The sequence below is a fragment of the Salvelinus sp. IW2-2015 genome, unplaced genomic scaffold (assembly GCF_002910315.2).
Source record: "Salvelinus sp. IW2-2015 unplaced genomic scaffold, ASM291031v2 Un_scaffold1561, whole genome shotgun sequence".
NCBI lineage: Eukaryota > Metazoa > Chordata > Actinopteri > Salmoniformes > Salmonidae > Salvelinus > Salvelinus sp. IW2-2015.
Genome location: NW_019942989.1, coordinates 25,628 through 33,116, shown reverse-complemented (window position 1 = coordinate 33,116; position 7,489 = coordinate 25,628). Strand labels below are relative to the sequence as shown.

The window sequence follows — 7,489 nt, the reverse complement described above, 5'->3', positions numbered from 1 at the left end:
GGTTTGATCCTTCGCCACACCTCTGGACTCTCACTGGAACAGTCTCACTCGACTGTGAATGTGTGTCAGGGAGTGAGGGTGCATGTTTGTATGTGAACAGCAGAGTCAGGGAGCTGTTGAAGCTCGAGCAACAGAGGAGAAAGAGCAGAGAAACATTGCTAGTGTGTGCTCTGAGAAAGAGAGATAGAAGGTTCCTGTGTTGTGTGTGTGTGTGTGTGTGTGTGTAGTGTGTGTGTGTGTGTGTGTGTGTGTGTGTGTGTGTGTGTGTGTGTGTGTGTGTGTGTGTGTGTGTGTGTTGTGTTGGTGTGTGTGTGTGTGTGTGTGTGTGTGTGTGTGTGAGTGACTGGTCGAACTGAGTGGCCTGGCAAAGAGGTTGACATTGAGATGGAAATGAAACACCCTGGTGGCTCTGAGTGGCAGGGCCCCTTAACGACTCCAACGTTTACAAAACACTCCAGACTTAAGAAAGTCACATCTACATCTGGCACCTGGCATTGCCTTAAACCACCTCCCCGTTACCCCTTAACCCTTTCAGCCTTCCTGGAAAGGCGAGTGAGGGGACGCTCCGACCAGTGTCCAGACAAGCAACGGCAGACAATAGCGCATATATTTGAATGACAATGGGTCGTCAACACAGCTTTCTTCAGTGCCTTATCTGTCAACATTAGCAGTCCAGGATTTAGAGGACAGGGAGTCCGATTTATGGCGACAACGCTTTTCGGCTACTAAATCAACAGGGGCCAGCTCTCCCGACCTTCCTCATCAGCAGTGCCGGAGAGATGTGCGTGAGCGACATGTGAGAATTCGAAAGAGAACAATGCGAGCCAGAGCACTCTGCTGTCGTAGAATACCTTGGAAACTAGTAGCTTCCTCGTTCCTTCTCACCACACCCACTTGATTCTGTCAACTTTAAACGGTATTTAAACCAATAGATGTCAGGATAGAAAGGCATTGACTTGTAAACTGTGTATTGTACTGCGTGAGACAGGCTGTTTTCTTTATGCTCCACAACCATTACTGCTTTCATATTTCTCTGTCTGTTCCTGCCACCCACACTTGCCCTACACCTGTGATGCTGTGTCCTCTGCTAGAATACTTGCTGCACGCTAAATCCTGCTCACAAAGACCCATTACAAATCCCCTCATTGTACATCTCGCTCTCTCTCTCTCTACATACACTCTTTCTCCCCCCCTCCCTTCTTCGATACCCCTCTCTAGCTCTCTCTTTCACGTTCTCCCTCATGTACTCCCTCTCTCTCTGTATCTCCAACTCCATCCCTCCTTCAGTTTCCTTCGCTCTCTTCCCTCCCTCCCTCCTCTCATCTTTCCCTCTCCCTCTTTTCTCTGGGTGAGCATTGTGCTTCCACACTGAGGGAGGTTAACAGATTTAACAGGCTAATTGCTATTCTGAGGCCTCCCCGCTGACACGGCGCACAACCGTTGTATTAAGGTTTTAACTCAAACCCGTGGCTAGGAATTCATCATCCTAACCCCCCAGCAACCTTCCCTCAACCAGCCAGCTAGTTACCAGACCTGGATTCAAATACTATTTTACATGCCTGACTGAGCTTGTCTGGCTTAATGGACCAATAGAATAGTTCAAAAAAAGTTAACCCCCTTACATCTAAAACTCTAGAGCAAACGCCAAAGTTTTTGAAAGATTTCAAATAGTATTTGAACCCAGGTCTGCTAACTACACTACGGTATACTCCAGAACAAGCCAAAGCACCACTAGGTTCTGCCAACTACAGTCAAGCCTTAATAAAGCCACACAAAAGCAGTTGTGTAAGAAACAGCGATACACGCACAGCAGGCCGACCGGTTGGCTAAGTCATTTACCATGGCGATGCCGCTGCATCACGGTAGCAAGACACTGTACACACACTTCACTCAAGCCCTCATTGGAATGTGCATAAGGCTGAATAATTCAAGAATCTAATTACACAGTGGCATTTATGGAGGTTAAGAAGTGTCATAGTTCCAGACTGGAGGAATGATTGACTCTATGAGAGAGCACCGGACGACGACATCTGCCCCTCCCTGGTTAATGTGTAACCTCACAATACAGGGCCTGTTACTGCACTATACAAGACTCGCCTACCAACTCCTCATAACATCTCAGGGCAAACAAATTAAAGGTTAGCTTATTTGTTTTAGAACTTGTTGTGCTACTGCTGAGTTTTGGAGTACGACAGCAACTGTTATTACCTAGTTACCAACAACAACATAAGTAGAGGAACCCCCCCACCAACACACACACAGGCACATGTACACACACGGCTCTTCCAGACAATCAAGCACATTCTTTACCATCTTATGTATTAGTGACTTTTCCCTTCATGTATAAACCACATAGTACCAATCACACAGAACATGACTCTTTGCATTTTTTATACACTGGCTTGTCAACTGTTCAGGTTTGAAGGGATCTGTTGCATAAACACTTTGGACAGCTAAATCTATCACAGACACACATATTATTTGGCTCCATTGTCAGAATTGAGGAGCACATTGAACAGCCTCCTGCTACTGCTCTCTATCGCCACAATACAAGAAACTGGCCTGGAGAGCCTATGGATGGAGGAAGGTGGGAGGGCGGGTTAAGGTGAGAGGGGTTGGTGAGCAAGTCCTAAAGCCAAACAGAACCCAACCTTGGATGGCCCATCCAGCCAGGTCATTGTCCAGTACAATCGCCCCCATTCTCTTCCCCGCTCTGGGGACTGCTGGACGGGGGCTTCTCTCCATGCTAGATGGGTGGTCCCTTACCCAAGGGATTACTTTAACGATTTCATTCAACCCAATTGTTTGGCCCAGATCACTCTCGCCCCTTTATTGGGAAGCAGGCAAACTGTTGCTGGTTGCCTGTCTGCTAGCCTGTGTGCCAGACTATGCCGGTCAAAGAGGTAGACCATAGGGGGATAGCACCACCGAGACACAGCTGACTGCTTAGGGCGAATGGAGACTAAAGTGCTCCACTACACCACCCACTGGTGCTGGCTGGCAGAGATATGGCATGCTAGGATGATGTACAGTGAGACACAACATGCTGGGACTATCTGTGGGGCTGCTGGTGGGAACTCACAGGACCAATATCAGGCTGTAACATAGTTCACCACCACGTATGGTTGTTAGTAGAGCATTGTATCTACTAGCGAGGTAACTGAAGTGTTGATGAGACGCTGTCTCTTGTGCTGTGGCAGAGACACTGGGCTGGAAGACTCTAGTCTGGATGAGCAGGACACTGAATACTCTCTATCTCCCTCTAGTCTAGCCTAGGAGATAAACTGCAGTGAGAATGATTGTGGTCTAACCGCTCCAACTGACTGCTCTTTGCCAATGCACTAGCTAGCACCATCTCCAGAGAGAAAATGAGGTGTTATCTAGCTACGGTCAATGATATACAAATACCAGAGCTACGGCACATTTGTTTGATCTCCATAATTCGGCTGCCTCCTTGGATCATACCAAGGTGCACAACATCCAGCCTCTCAACCAGACAGAGCGGTCACTCCCCTCTCCATATCGTCTGACACCATGCAGCCTTGTCTTCAATTGAGCATAACACGCAGTATAAACACATTGGGATTATCCCCCTGATGGCAGATGGAACTACTCTCTACTTATATATTACAAGATAAGACCTAGGAAAATATCAGACGTCATGGCGTGAGCTCCTTGAAAACATATGTATTTACAGTTGCCGGAGTCAAAATGAATGCAATGATTATATCCATATGTAACCTACATGGTCTAATTCTGGCAAATTACTATGTAGAAAAAATCCTCTTGTTTCCTGGCTGCGGTGGCAACACACCTAATTGGAAGTCACTTTCACTAAATTGGAATAGGATTTAATGAACCCAAAACATGCTGTGGAAATGCATAATTTCAAGCATAGACAATTATCCACACCCATTCTCACGAGGTCTATGGTAGACGGCTAAGACCTTTAATAAAAAAATAAAAAAATGACATTTCAACTTTTCTGAATTTTAATGAAGGCATCTGTGAACCTGTTGACTTAGATCATTCATTTAACATACAAATGTGAATAGCCTACCCAACAAGTCCTATATATTTTTCGAGTTTATCTCGACATTCCCTGCTCATTCGCCGCGTTGCACAATTGAAATCTGATCATGACGTGGATTTGTAGGAGAATGAATTGGAAAGACATGTTACTTCATAAAATCAAATGTTATTGGTCACATACACATATTTTGCAGATGTGTAGTGAAATGCTTGTGTTCCTAGCTCCAACAGTGCAGTAATATCTAACAATTTACAACAATACACACACATGTAAAAGTAAAATAATAATAAATTAAACCAGTCATACGAAACAACAGACACAGGAAGCCTTTTCGCTTATGGAAAAGGGTCACATGTAGACTAGCATATCTCTAGTTGGCTGACAATTCCTCAAGGCCAATAGGCTACAGTACACAGCTGAATCATTTACTAGGCTACTGTCAAATTATATGCACAAACAATTAAAGCCGACTCTTTTAAAATACCAAACGTAATGAAAATACTCACGATTCAATGAGTCAAGATTGTGCTGATCTTAACATACGCAGTAAAACACACCGAATAAACGAGGAGCTTGAAAGACCCGCAGAATCCCCTCCGCGCGTGACATTAAAGTATCCGCCATTGTGTAGATAATTAACCTCAGTGCATAACTCAAACTGCATGGAACCCGGTGGGCTGACTGTAACCAATCACTCCACTGACCTGCGTTATTTTGTTGCTTGTGAGTATGCAAATTGATGGAGTAGTCCACAATAGTGTGCTTGACCAATCTACAGTAGGCCTAGGCCTCTACCCGTTTAAAATACAGCAACACATTTTGTCCACGTTTTTTTGACACGTTTTCGGGTAGGCTATGTAAGCAACGTAAAATAGAAACGCTTTGTCAGCATCGATTCGATTTTAATTGCATGAATCCCGTATGCAAATGAATAAGACGAGTGGAGGCGCTTGGCATTTTACCAGAGGGGAAGGAATCGTGTTGCTTTGACTGAAGCTCCTTTAACCCAAAACCTTTCTCCCCCTAACGCTTGCTTCATCAGCCACTAGCCTACGCCGGACTACAATTTACAGGATTGTTTAAATTGTCGTTGGCTAGGCCTACTACAGAGCAGTTTTTGTCGGTGATGTCCTACGTTTAGAGTTTAGACTATTTATTTGAAGGGTTTAAATGGAATGCAGCAGCCTGTTGCCAATTGGGAAGGCTATGCAATAGCCAAATTACCTGCGGTGGGGAGGGTCATCAAGTTCATGACCGCTTATCGGGAAAACACCATTCAAGAGTTGTATTTTTTTATTACATATGAAAATTAAGAAAAATAGATATAGGCCAGTATTATTATGTGGCGAGGAGATGAGGTAATTGCGTGCATTAATGGTGTGTCTTTGCGCCCTCAATCTCCCTATATAACACTTTATGAAAAGCATTCTAAGAGATAGGCGATTCAGAGGTGCGAGTTTCATCTTTATGGTTTCATGTGTACCGCATCATCACTATCCTGCCTAGCAGGTTAGACGCCTCCGTGGAAGGAGACAGCTTGGAACGGGAGAAGCCAGAAAGACCGGATTTCGCAGTAATGTCACAGCCAAGTGAGGCTGTCATGAAAAGGCTACGGCTGCCGCTTCAGAGAGCTGTCCACCATTGATCCTACTTTTAAAAATAGCTGATATAGTTCAGATATTGCAATTTAGTTATAACTATAACATATTGGCTGTCGATAAAAACTCCTAGGCTAAAATAAGAGGGAATGTTCATTTAAAAGGTACTGTACAATAAGCCATTTGCAAAGACTCAGCTACAGGTGATACAAGCGCGTCTAATGGGGGCTGTATTGGAAGGGCGTATTGGCTACCCATATGACTGTTTTATAAATTACATTAGGTGACTATTTAAAAAAAGTTACTTATTTGGCAATTCGTGGCGAATTTACAATCAATCTACTTTAGCCTATAGGCCTATTGCCGGGTATTCTGTCCTGATATATTGTAATGGAAATAGCCTATTGATTAGGCTATTTATGACCTTACTATTAGCCTATTACATTCAACTCATATGCCTATTTGGCTCGGTTGGGCTGAGGTATACACACAAAAAAATACACAATTAGGAAATGAATATATATTTAATTCAAATATTCCTCACTGGAAGTCCTTATAAAAATCGGTTTTCGTGAACCCAGAGAGATATATTTCGTTGGGAGCTTTAGCTAATTTATGGCGTATATGGAAAGTACATTTTGAGGGTGGACGGAGTAAGCGCACCGTCGCTCATAGAGAAATCAACACCAGTAGGCGAGTGTAGGGAAAAACATCTAACATCGGTAGTCATCAGTGGAAAGATCATGCGGTGAATATCAACCACCGACACACAAGTCCACGGTCGGAAAGCAAACAACAAGTGTTCAACCTCGGAATGAAACGGACCGAAATCCCCATACGTTTGTGGAACATTTASTTCTACCTATCCCCCAGTCGGCATTATAATGCTACATTTCCCAATTAAATGGAAAATACACAATATCGGACCTGCATATGATGTAATAATGTATTGAGCGTAATGGATCGCATAGCCTACCCAAGGGACTGGTAGGTTATGAAAGGCAGGTGACGGACACAATATTGAACTATCAAAATCAGGAAATTATAATATGTAAGATTCGAGGCTGTTTTGTTGGCTCTACTCGTATGTGAATCATAATATGTGCGTGTTTACGGTCAATAAAGCCATCATATGGGTGCTGAGTCGTGACAGTGAAGTTCATAGCCTACCTTGGATGGATGAGAACTCCTCAGTAGCCTATCCCAGTTCTGAGCGCTTCAGCCAGGSTAGAAGCTTCGATCCCTTTCCTCTCCTGAACGAAGCCACTTCAGCCCTCAATATCTCCCCGCAAGTAGGAATCCACAATACATGAACAACGCACTCCCCGTGATAAAAAGCCCCAACAACAAACAATCCACTTGATCAGCCGACGACGGTTAGCCTATTCCTTCAAATCCAATGACGGTCCCCCTGATATCAAATCGAGTGCGTTAATTGCCGTCAGAAAACAACTTGGTGACCAGAAGCGCTGCACATCAGTTTGTTGTCCCCTCCTCGGATACGGAAACAACCATATATAGTACGTCTCCGGACCACTTTTATAGCAGCATCCTGTGCTTAGTTTGGAACATTCTCACCAGCTGCTAAGCTAATCCTCAATATGTTCCCGTAGCAGAGGGTTCCAGAGTAAAAAAAACAAAACAATATACTATATGTCCATTAGTTGCCAGCGTTTTGGTCCTCTGTCAGTCACCCTCTGTACAGCTACACAACTATGGGCTGCCTCGGGATCGCTCGCTCCACCGCTCACCGCGCGACTGCACGTTGTGTGTGTGAGAGTGAAGTGATTTCAAAATGATTGCTCTCTCTCTCTCTCTCTCTCTCTCTCTCTCTCTCTCTCTCTCTCTCTCTCTCTCT

The 7,489-nt window shown here is 44.3% G+C and overlaps 1 protein-coding gene across 2 annotated transcripts in view; it reads right to left on the bottom strand.

Moving 5' to 3' along the window:
• LOC112071255 (protocadherin-1) overlaps positions 1–7,420 on the bottom strand; it is an 18,442-nt gene extending 11,022 nt beyond the window's left edge. Inside the window, exon 1 of one of the 2 annotated variants that reach the window (XM_024138726.2) lies at positions 6,802–7,420. The gene's annotated coding sequence lies outside the window, so the exon portion shown is untranslated. Of the gene's footprint in view, positions 1–4,539; positions 4,634–6,801 lie in introns of those variants that run through there. The other variant, XM_024138727.2, reaches the window with a different exon arrangement.
• Between the last annotated feature and the right edge of the window lie 69 nt (positions 7,421–7,489).